Raw genomic sequence first — 10,678 nt, 5'->3', positions numbered from 1 at the left:
CTTGTTGTTGTTTTCATACTCTTGACTGGGTCTCCTGTCATTTGGTGGAGGGTTGTATATTACTGCTACTACTATTCTTGGTCCTCCCATTGTTATGGTGCCTGCTATGTAGTCTCTGAACTCCTCACAGCCCGGGATGGCCATCTCCTTAAAACTCCATTCCCTTCTCATGAGTAGGGCCACTCCGCCTCCTCCTCTACCTTCCCTCTCTTTCCTTATTACTGTATACTCCTGGGGAAACACGGCATTCGTTATGATTCCAGAGAGTTTTGTTTCAGTGAGTCCGATTACATCTGGGTTAACTTCTTGTGCTCTTTCCCTTAGTTCACTTGTCACTTGTGTGTGTGTGTGTGTGTGTGTGTGTGTGTGTGTGTGTGTGTGTGTGTGTGTGTGTGTGTGTGTGTGTGTGTGGTGTGTGTGTGTGGTGTGTGTGTGTGTGTGTGTGTGTGAGAGTGTGTGTGTACATGTGAAAGTATAACCACGTCGCATACAAAATATAATACGAATATAATATTTGTGAGCAATGCAGAGACTCCTCATCACTGAGTGTATATGACAGAGGCAGTTGATCATATATACCATTACCTGAAGGTCCCGGGCAGCGGGAATAAGCGACAGGTGGCAATCTTCTTGTTACATAATCGCTCAACAAATCTGATATCATGCTGCTGAGGAAATATTAAAATTACAATGATTATTTAGTGGATATTTTCTGTTTTCTTTCGATGCCACATTTTTGGTGGGACAAACTAAAGAAAATTAGTAGTGTTCGGTGATTCGTCGCACTTTGTGTAATTCTCAACTTTGTCGGCCATATCCAACGGATTTCTTCTGTTCAGTGATATTCACCTTGCATCTAATCTACCATTATGCGTCACACCACCCATTATAGGTCGAGAAGGTAGTGGGTTACTTCCCCAAATCTCCCCCACCTATCATGGGTCATACACACAGTGGGCCACACACAGTGGACCACACACATACAGTGGACCACACACACACAGTGGACCACACACACAGTGGACCACACACACAGTGGGCCACACACACACAGTGGACCACACACACACAGTGGACCACACACACACAGTGGACCACACACACACAGTGGACTACACACACAGTGGACTACACATACAGTGGACCACACACATACAGTGGACCACACACACACAGTGGACCACACACACAGTGGGCCACACACACACAGTGGGCCACACACACACAGTGGGCCACACACACACAGTGGACCACACACACACACAGTGGACCACACACACACAGTGGACTACACACACAGTGGGCCACACATACAGTGGACCACACACACACAGTGGACCACACACACACAGTGGACCACACACACAGTGGACCACACACACACAGTGGACCACACACACACAGTGGACCACACACACAGTGGGCCACACACACACAGTGGACCACACACACAGTGGACCACACACACAGTGGGCCACACACACAGTGGGCCACACACACAGTGGACCACACACACAGTGGGCCACACACACAGTGGACCACACACACAGTGGGCCACACACACAGTGGGCCACACACACAGTGGACCACACACACAGTGGGCCACACACACAGTGGACCACACACACAGTGGACCACACACACAGTGGACCACACACACAGTGGGCCTCACACACACAGTGGACCACACCCTGAGTGTTCTTTGTTACCTAGGATAATGTCCGATAATTAAGGCATTACACAGCTCAACAACACACACGTTTTACAAAGCAGCTCCATCACAATATAATTTTTTAAATCTGCTTCGCCTGTACAAAAAGAATATTCGCGACAGTGAAATATTGTGAAGAATAATGTTAACAATTTAATAATAATGAGGACGATGTTAACAATTGTCTCAGGAGTTCTATAGGGATTGTCGATGTAAGTTAATGGCGTTAAGGGTTCGGAAAAGATTGTTGATTGTATCTAGTGGTGCCAGAAAGTGTGTAAAGGGTGTTAATGATTGTTATTGGTATCTGACGGAGGACGGTGCTCAGCATAGAGGGTTGGGACAACAGGCAGGACCAACCTGTGGGGCGCTGATCGTTTATGTGAGGAGAGTGGTGGGACGGGGTGGCCAGTGTGAGGGCCACGAGATGTGAGGGCCACGAGGTGTGAGGGCCACGAGGTGTGAGGGCCACGAGGTGTGAGGGCCACGAGGTGTGAGGGCCACGAGGTGTGAGGGCCACGAGGTGTGAGGGCCACGAGGTGTGAGGGCCACGAGGTGTGAGGGCCACGAGGTGTGAGGGCCACGAGGTGTGAGGGCCACGAGGTGTGAGGGCCACGAGGTGTGAGGGCCACGAGGTTTGAGGGCCACGAGGTTTGAGGGCCACGAGGTGTGAGGGCCACGAGGTTTGAGGGCCACGAGGTGTGAGGGCCACGAGGTGTGAGGGCCACGAGGTGTGAGGGCCACGAGGTGTGAGGGCCATAATGGGTGAGAGCCATGGCGGGTGCTTGCCGTGACATATGAGTGTCATGAGGAGTGAAGACCTTGAGAGATTAGGGCCATGATGTGTGAAAGCCATGAGTAGTGAGGTCCATTTGTGGTGAAGACCATGAGGCGTGATGGCCATGGGGTGTGAGGGCCATGAGAAGTGATGACTAGGGCAATGACGGGTTTGTGACATGAAGGGTGAGGGCCATGATAGGTGTGGGTTGAGAGTCATGAGGGCCATGAGAGGTAAGGGCCATGAGAAGTGAGGGCCATGAGAGGTGAGGGCCATGAGTGGCGAGGGCCATGAGTGGTGAGGGCCATGAGAGATAACGAGGGCAATGACGGGTGTGGAACATGAAGGGTGAGGACCATGAGTGGCGAGGGTCACAAAGTGGGAGGGGTGTGGACCACGTGGGGGCGAGGAGAGAGGGGGTGTGTGGACCACGTGGGGCGAGGAGGGAGGGGGGTGTGGACCACGAGTGGTGAGGAAGGAGGGGGGTGTGGACCACGAGTGGTGAGGAGGGAGGGGGGTGTGGACCACGAGTGGTGAGGAGGGAGGGGGGTGTGGACCACGAGTGGTGAGGAGGGAGGGGGGTGTGGACCACGAGTGGTGAGGAGGGAGGGGGGTGTGGACCACGAGTGGTGAGGAGGGAGGGGGGTGTGGACCACGAGTGGTGAGGAGGGAGGGGTGAGGGTCCTGCCCACGCAGGCAGCGCAACACAACGCCTGCTGACAACACCAGACTCAGTGACAACAGCCGCACTGCCGCGGGCGGGTCCCTCGCTGCCTGCTGCGCCCCGGACTCCACACCCCGGCACTGAGTGGCATAGCTTCACGCTGGTGTGGCATAGCATCACGCTGGTGTGGCATAGCATCACGCTGGTGTGGCATAGCATCACGCTGGTGTGGCATAGCATCACGCTGGTGTGGCATAGCATCACGCTGGTGTGGCATAGCATCACGCTGGTGTGGCATAGCATCACGGTGTGACATGGGACTCTCCAGCGTGACGCAACCTTCCCTACACGCTTCCCTTCGCTCTTCTAGGTAGCTCTCATTCTGTTCTTGTAGACTTCTACGTTGCTGAGATATAGTGTGTGAGAGAGAGAGAATGTTCAGAAACAATGGTGATTATACCTTGGATATTATGATAGTGAGCGTTCGCTCGATGGTGTCTTGTGTATGGTGACAAGCTGGTATCCTTGGTTGTAGTGAGGGAGTATTGTCTACGGTGACAGGTTCAAGCTGTGCAGTGAACCATGGGTATAGTGAGAGCATGGAGTATGGTGACAAACACTAGCTAAACAATGATTCTTAGGTATAGTGACAATATCTTGTATGGTGAAAATTTATGGCTCCCTATCTAGTGAGCCATATGTATGTATACTGAGAGACAATGGCTTAACAGTTAAACTAGTATTGTGAGAAAGTATGGTGTATAGTGAGACACTAGCTGGCCATGGTATAGTGAGAAAGTATGGTGTATGGTGAGACACTTGCTGGCCATGGTATAGTGAGAAAGTATGGTGTGTGGTGAGGAAACACTAGCAAGCAAAGGTGAGCTTGGATCCGATACATAACGTTTTAGTTAAAGTAACCTGACGCACCCTTGCTGACCATGTTCAATATTATGCATAAAATTAACACCAGTCCTCCTCTGAACACACTACACCGTGAAGGACAACCGACCTCTCGTAATTGGGATAACAGGGGTCGACCTTCAGCTCATTGGTCATGCCTCTAGGGTGTAATACATATTTAGCTGTCATCATTACCTTAGAAACTATGTACGTTGTCTGCCTGATCAATTTATCTTTTTAACCCATTCCACCTGTTCACAACTCTGACACACAATTGTTTTCTAATGTCCCTGGGGCCTCATTTGGTTACTTTGTACCTCTGATCCGCACGTTCGTTAACCACGTTTCGTAAATAGCGTTGGTGTTAAATTGTGTGGGGATGTGTATGTTGCAATCATGTCTCGCTGAAGTCTTCAGTATTCCAGTGAAGTGGGAACTGCTCCCATTTGTTTCATGGTAAATAATACGTCTCTGCTCTTAATGTGAGCAGTATATGAAGTGGGGAGAGCAGTGTGGAGCTCTTAGTGCCAAGCAAAGGGCAGTGTATAGCTCTTAGTGCCCAGGAGAGGGCAGTGTGTAGCTTTCTTGCCTAGGAAAGGGCAGTGTGTAGCTTTAGTGCCCAGCGAAGGGCAGTATGTAGCTTTAGTGCCCAGGGAAGGGCAGTGTGTAGCTTTAGTGCCCAGGGAAGGGCAGTGTGTAGCTTTAGTGCCCAGGGATGAAGGAGTTGAGTACTTTGTGCTTTGATGCAAGCTTGTAGGTGAAGCTTGTTCCAGTGCATGGTGAGTGGGTCAAGTTTGACATGGGGGCAGGGCGTGAGAGTCAAGCTTGACAAGGAGGCCGACCGGTGGATCACGCTTGATGATACCGTGCGAGTCAAGCTTGTTGAGGGAGTGTGGGCTAGGTGTCAAATGTATATAGGTCAAGTTTAAAGAGGACGTCGTGAGGGTCACGCTTAAAAGAGGGCATCGTGAGGGTCACGCTTAAAAGAGGACGTCGTGAGGGTCACGCTTAAAAGAGGGCGTCGTGAGGGTCACGCTTAAAAGAGGGCGGCGTGTGGGTCACGCTTAAAAGAGGGCGTCCTGTGGGTCTGGCTTAAAAGAGGGCGTCCTGTGGGTCCACGCTTAAAAGAGGGCGTGTGGGTCCAGCTTAAAAGAGGGCGTGTGGGTCCAGCTTAAAAAGAAGGCGTGTGGGTCCAGCTTAAAAAGAGGGCGTGTGGGTCCAGCTTAAAAAGAGGGCGTGTGGGTCCAGCTTAAAAAGAGGGCGTGTGGGTCCAGCTTAAGAGAGTGCGTGTGGGCGAAGCTCGATAAGGGGGTGCGAGTGGTGGCGTGGCATAGAGAAACTTTTCAAGCCCTGGGGGTTGCTCCCTTGTGCTGCTTCACCACAGTATGGCCTCTGCCACAATCTTCACGCGTGCTGTCCGCCCGCAGTAAGAAATACCTGGTAGCATGCAAATCATCACAAGACATGGAGTCACGCCAGAGGAAATCAAACACGCGTGGAAGATTTCACTTTGAGTGGCTCGGTTGGCCGGACTCGGGTGCAGATCTGCCTGTCTCGCGGCCTTTGTTTTCTAGTGAATAAATTGTTTCTCTTTGTGCCTTTGTTTTGTGAGTGACATACATTTTCTGTTCCTTTTGGAGAGTGTTTTATCAGTGGTCAGAGAAACTGTTCCTTTACGTGCTTTTGTTTTGTCTGTGAATTATGTTAACTGTTTACATGGTGTCCTTGTTTTGTCTGAATTATGATAGCTGTTCCTCTTGGTGTCCTTGTTTCGTCTGTGATTTCTGTTAGCTGTTCCTCTTGCTGCCTTTGTTTTGTCTGTGAATTATGTTAGCTGTTAGGAACTGTGTATTGAGTCTGCCTCCACCATCCCTCTGTATTTCATAGTGCATTCCATTTGTTCATTATTCTGATACAGAAAAATTATTTGTAATTTCTCTATGGCTTGATTTCCACCTGTGTCCCCTTGTTAGAGTACCATCCGTGTTATATGGTCTGTCTGCTCAGTCATATATTTTGGTAATTTAGTATGTAGTAATCGTGTCTCCCTTCTGTTTAACTCTTAACTCTTCTGTTTTCTAGTGCTATGAGGTTCAATAACTGTATATTTTCCTTGTAACTCATAGCTTTCCGTTCTGGGACTAGTCTGCTGGTATATCTCTGAATTTCCTTCAACTTTGTCGTGTGTTTTACTTCATACAGCACTCAAGCTGGAGCCGCATATTTTATAACTGGTCTGACATATGTGATGTACAAAGTCCTTAATGATTCGTTTGATATATTTCTAAAGGCAGTAGTTACGTTTGCTAACCAAGTTTATGCTACTAATTATATCTTAAATTTTGGCTTCGGAAGTCAGCTTAGATGTGATAATTCGCATATTTTTTTATTTTTATCTTTTTTATCTATATGAATCTCGAAGGACTGCATTTCCAACTTGACATTCTATGCTCTACATCTGGTCTCATTATTTTACACTTAGGCGAATAAAACTCTAGTAACCATTTATTGGACCATTGTTTCAGTTTTCCAGATCGTCTTATTATCTCTAGACATCTTCCACCTTATTTCTCATCCTCATAATCATGGCAACATCGTCAAACATTGAGAGGAATCAGTCTGTTCCTTAATGATCATTTACATAGCTGAGAAACAGGATAGGTCTGAGTAATGAACCCAGTGAGACTCCACTAGAGCACCACGTTCTTTTGATTTGCCACTCCGTAAAAAATCTAACGTTTTAGTCTAGCCAGAAACGTACGAACCCCAGCAACCCACCTAACCTATCTAAAACATGAATATTTGTGAGCTGTTACTTTTTCTAATTGGTTACATTCGAAACGCTGATAACTGTTAGGTTGAGTTTTTTACGTTAAGAGAACGGGTTAGCAGGTTTCATCTCGCCACACTATGTTATCTTTTCATAGTAACTCATTTTTGTTGTGTTGTTTAAGGGGCTCCGTTACCTGCTGGAACATCTTCCTCGTCATGGCTGACTGCTTCTCCAACTTGTGCATTAGTCTCAGGAAGTAAGGTGTCAAAGTCAATTTGACAATATAAAAATATACAGTCTGATTCCCATTCTTTACCATGTCTGATTGATGCCTAGTCATGGTATATATTTGTGATGCAAGAGGTACTACCTCCGAATCCATGCTAGGGGTGTGTTACAAAGTCCTTCTCTCCAGTTGTGCTTCTACTTCCATCTCACAATGTTCTCCATCACCTTACATAGTATGCAAGTCAGGAACACTGACCTGTAGTTCAGCGTTTCCTATGTCTGATTATATACTGGGACTACATTGACTGTCTTTCAACTTTCCAGTAGATCTCCAATTTCCAGTGACTAAAAGTACTAAGAATTGGGCTTCTGCTTCATCTTTTAGCATCGATGGTGAGATTTTATCTGGAAAATTTGTTTTTGTTTGTCCAGTTCTAGCAGATACTTTCTAATCTCATCACAGGTTTGGTTTAACATCTCCCTCAGTTCGCGCATGTCTCCTTGCTCTAGTGTGACGACCTGGAATCTTTCTTTGAGAATCACAGACATGTCCTTGTCCTTTCTGCTTTCCTTTGCCGTTTTCCTCCTGACGTGGCTATTAAGTTTATTGGGATTGGTCTTTGTTTTGATTGCTATGTCATTTATTTTTTTGTTTAATTTCTTCCTGCTTCTCTTCATAAACTGAGGTACTAATTCCTCGCCCTCTGGTATCTTTGTCTACCCTCCTGTTCTGTTACTCCTCTAGTTTCTCCATGCCCTTGTACCTAGTTACTTTGCGTCCTCAACATCCCTGATTCAACCATAGGTTCCTGCTTTGCATATTTTCTTTTTATTTTTGGATGAGGACATACTTATCTAGCGCCTTCCGATTCTCCAGGGACATGCAGTTCATCATGGCATATAAACAGTTGTTTCTCAGAGAAACAATTGTTTCCATGGAATTCCTAGTGGAAACTTTCTCATTTCTTTGTAGTTTTCCATTCGGTATGTTCATTCTGCATTCTAGTCCCCTTCCTTGAGTGGAATATTCCTACGTCCACCGATATTCATATGTCAGTACATAGTAATCACTCGGTCCCATTTGAGCCTACTTCAATTTGTCCAATTTGGTTTCCCTTATGTCATACTTATTCACGTCAGGGTGAATATCAAAACTAGTCTTACTGGCTCATTATTACCTCTCATTCTTGTAGCTTGCAAAGTTTCGTGTTGCTACTTCGAATATTTAGCTTCGTATCTTTGTTCTCTCAGTTTATCTCACAATGGTTGGAGTTTGTCATGATTATTAATTGGTATCACCTACTACAGGTGACATAAGTTGCTCTATTATAGATATGTTATTGACGTGCTATACTCCTGTCTGAGCCTTCCGTCATTTAGTGAAGGGAGTTTCCATCATATCACTACTACTAACTTTGGAACTCCCATTGTCATGGTGCCATTATGCGGTCTGAGACCTTCACAGCCTGGTATCACCATGATCGCATCTTCTCTAAACTTCAGCCCTCTATGATCACCAAGGCCACTCTTTCTCTGCCTCTTCCTTTATACTGATTCCTTATTATATCGTAGTCTGAGAGAACACTGCATTAATTATCATACTTGACAATTTCGTTTCTGCGTATGCAGTTACTTCTTTTGTTGTTGATTTTGAGGCGACGACGATCGAGGGATCGGATGCGCCCAATTATTTCAGTTTTTTTCTCGTGAATTTCTATTGTAAACTGGTTGTCAACTGTGTATTGTATTGTCTATTTGCCTTGTTAACTATGTTAACTATTTCTCGTTAATTTTTGCCGTGAATTATCAGTGAAATACAATCCACATTTCTTTATATTTTTCCGGTAAATAATTTCCATGTTCTTCTAGTGTTATTCTTCAGCTTTATCTTGGTCTTGTTATGCCCCGTTTGGAATAGGCAGTTCATTTTTGTTCACTGTACTATGGAAGAGACATTCACTTGAAGGAGTACATAGTGGTTGTGGCCGAGTGGTCAGCGCCCTCGACTCGTTGACCGGGAACGGGGTTCGATCCCCCCCGGCACCGCCGGAAAAACAAATGGGCAGAGTTTCCTTCACCCTGATGCTCCTGTTACTTAGCAGTAAATAGGTACCTGGGAGTTTGACAGCTGCTACGGGCTTCTTTCTGCTTTGCAATGTGTGCGAAAAAAAAGGTAGTTAATAACATTTGATTGGACAGTTGAGAGGCGGGCCGAAAGAGGAGAGCTCAACCCCCCTAAGCCCAACTAGGTGAATACAACTAGGTGAATATAGAACATTGACAGAATTAGTACCAACATTAGGAACCTTCCATCTGATGAATCCTTAATTTACATTCTTTTGGGAGGCGAAGAGACAGAGGTCATATGACTGAAGATATAACAGTGGATGAAAGTGTATACTAAATGTGATGATTAATGTGGTGTTACATATATGAACCAAGATATAAAACGGAACAATGGCAACCCAGGTGGTGTCCAGGAGCACTTCTCCTCCACCTGAGTGGTGGTGTCCAGGAGCACTTCTCCTCCACCCGAGTGGTGGTGTCCAGGAGCACTACTCCTCCACCCGAGTGGTGGTGTCCAGGAGCACTACTCCTCCACCCGAGTGGTGGTGTCCAGGAGCACTTCTCCTCCACACTACCTTGTTCGGAGGGAGAGCCGTCAGTGTTGGAGAGAATCATTATCAGAGTGAGACGATTCATCAGATGTGTGAGGAGTATTTACAGCTGGGTGAAGAAATTTATCATAAATAGACAAGTAACATTCAAAAGCTGTCTAGGCTACATTTTACATTACATTCTTGTAAAGCCACTAGCACGCCTAGCGTTTCGGGCAGGTTCTTAATCCTAATTTCCCCGGAATAAATCCCCGCCGAATCCTTTAGCAACCAGGTACCCATTCACTGCTAGGTGAACAGAGGCTAGAGTTAAGGATTGGCGCTTGGTCAATCCTCTCCGGCCAGGATTCGAACCCAATCCATAGCGCTTGCGAAACGCCAAGCGAGTGACTTACCACTGCGCCATGGAGTCCGCTAAAACTAGCCAACACATGGCTAGCATGTGTTGGACTGACACACTCATTCAGAAAATATATGTTTTATTTAAAGACTGAATTTGAAATGTCTGAGAAGCTAGAACAGCTTCTCAAGGAGGAGATTGTCAATCTCCATAACTGTCTTCACCTGGGAAAACTACACACACCACACCACACACAACACTCATCTCCGTTCACTTTCTCACACCACAAACCATCCATCACCCTCACACACCAAACACCCATACACACCACAAACCACACCACGCAACCCATCCCAAACCACACACAACCCTTCACACACGGGTTGAGGAATTGACAGGGTAGATAAAGACAGGCTGTTTAACACAATGGGCACACGCACTAGGGGACACAGGTGGAAATTGAGTGCTCAAATGAGCCACAGAGATATTAGAAAGATTTTTTTAGTGTCAGAGTGGTTGACAAATGGAATGCATTAGGCAGTGATGTGATTGAAGCAGACTCCATGCTCAGTTTCAAATGTAGATATGATAGAGCCCAGTAGGCTCAGGAACCTGTACACCAGTTGATTAACGGTTGAGAGCCGGGACCAAAGAGCCAGAGCT

At 46.6% G+C, this 10,678-nt stretch overlaps 1 protein-coding gene across 1 annotated transcript in view; it reads left to right on the top strand.

The window, feature by feature from the left end:
* The first annotated feature begins 3,246 nt into the window (after positions 1 to 3,246).
* LOC123759576 (uncharacterized) overlaps positions 3,247 to 10,678 on the top strand; it is a 144,340-nt gene continuing 136,908 nt past the window's right edge. Inside the window, exon 1 of the mRNA XM_069320899.1 lies at positions 3,247 to 3,523. The gene's annotated coding sequence lies outside the window, so the exon portion shown is untranslated. The remainder of the gene's footprint in view (positions 3,524 to 10,678) is intronic.

The sequence above is a fragment of the Procambarus clarkii genome, chromosome 8, assembly GCF_040958095.1.
Source record: "Procambarus clarkii isolate CNS0578487 chromosome 8, FALCON_Pclarkii_2.0, whole genome shotgun sequence".
NCBI classification, from domain to species: Eukaryota; Metazoa; Arthropoda; class Malacostraca; order Decapoda; family Cambaridae; genus Procambarus; species Procambarus clarkii.
Note: the sequence above shows the minus strand (reverse complement) of the source record. Positions and strands in the feature narration are given on the sequence as shown.